This window comes from Charadrius vociferus, unplaced genomic scaffold (genome assembly GCF_000708025.1).
Source record: "Charadrius vociferus isolate BGI_N301 unplaced genomic scaffold, ASM70802v2 scaffold15, whole genome shotgun sequence".
In the NCBI taxonomy this organism is placed as follows: Eukaryota; Metazoa; Chordata; class Aves; order Charadriiformes; family Charadriidae; genus Charadrius; species Charadrius vociferus.
The window spans coordinates 10,415,671-10,416,478 of NW_009650064.1; the positions used below are offsets into that span (position 1 = coordinate 10,415,671).

General features: G+C 45.3%; 1 protein-coding gene across 1 annotated transcript in view; it reads left to right on the top strand.

Moving 5' to 3' along the window:
• LOC104292547 (chromosome unknown open reading frame, human C8orf59) overlaps positions 1 to 808 on the top strand; it is an 8,941-nt gene that overhangs the window by 3,092 nt on the left and 5,041 nt on the right. The gene's annotated exons all lie outside the window — the stretch shown is intronic.

Sequence of the window (808 nt, forward strand, 5' to 3'; positions counted from 1 at the left end):
TGTGAGGTAAAGGCAAAAACCCCTACAAAGGCAGCCCCCCCAAACAACTGGCAGGGGGGCACAGCTGAGTCCTATCCCACACAGCTCACTGCAGCAGCATCAGCCCTTCTGCAGCCGAGAGCCAGCCCCTGGGATTTCAGAATCACCTGGGAGCAGCGCTGCACACAAACACGGATTTGCTGTCTCCCCGTTTAAAGCTTTCATGTCACTGGGTGCCCTTATCGCTCTATTGGGAGGAAGGGTAACTCTGAGCACTTAAACATTTTTTTTTTTTTTTTTAAATAAAACCCCACCCTTTGTTTAGGGACTGTCCCACCCGTGCTTTGGCACCGTAGCGGTTCACTCGGCGGCTGCCAGCGGTGAACAGAGCAACAGCTGGAACTGCGGCACTGCTCCCATAATGATCTCTATCAGCAGACTGGAGTTAATATGACTTTTGGATCCAAAAGCGTTTCAAATATTTTCTATTTTTAGTATTTTGATGTTTTTAAAATACTTTATAAAAGCCATCTTCAACAGGTCACCGGGAAGGGGACACACCAACCAACCCCTAATGCATAAATGCAGTTTTTCTTGTTAGTACAAAAAAAAAGTATTTTAGGCACGAATTTTACTTAGGTGTAACTGTGAACTGTATAAAAACGCACACTGCCGTCTAAATAAAGATCCTGAAGCTCTGCTGGTTAAGCAAAGCGTGAGAACTGCGTGCTGGACACACTAACGATGCAAAGCTGCAAGAGCTGGCGCTTGAAGGCTGCAAAAAAAATGGGGTCTCAAACTTTTTATTTTTGCTTTTCTGTACATTACT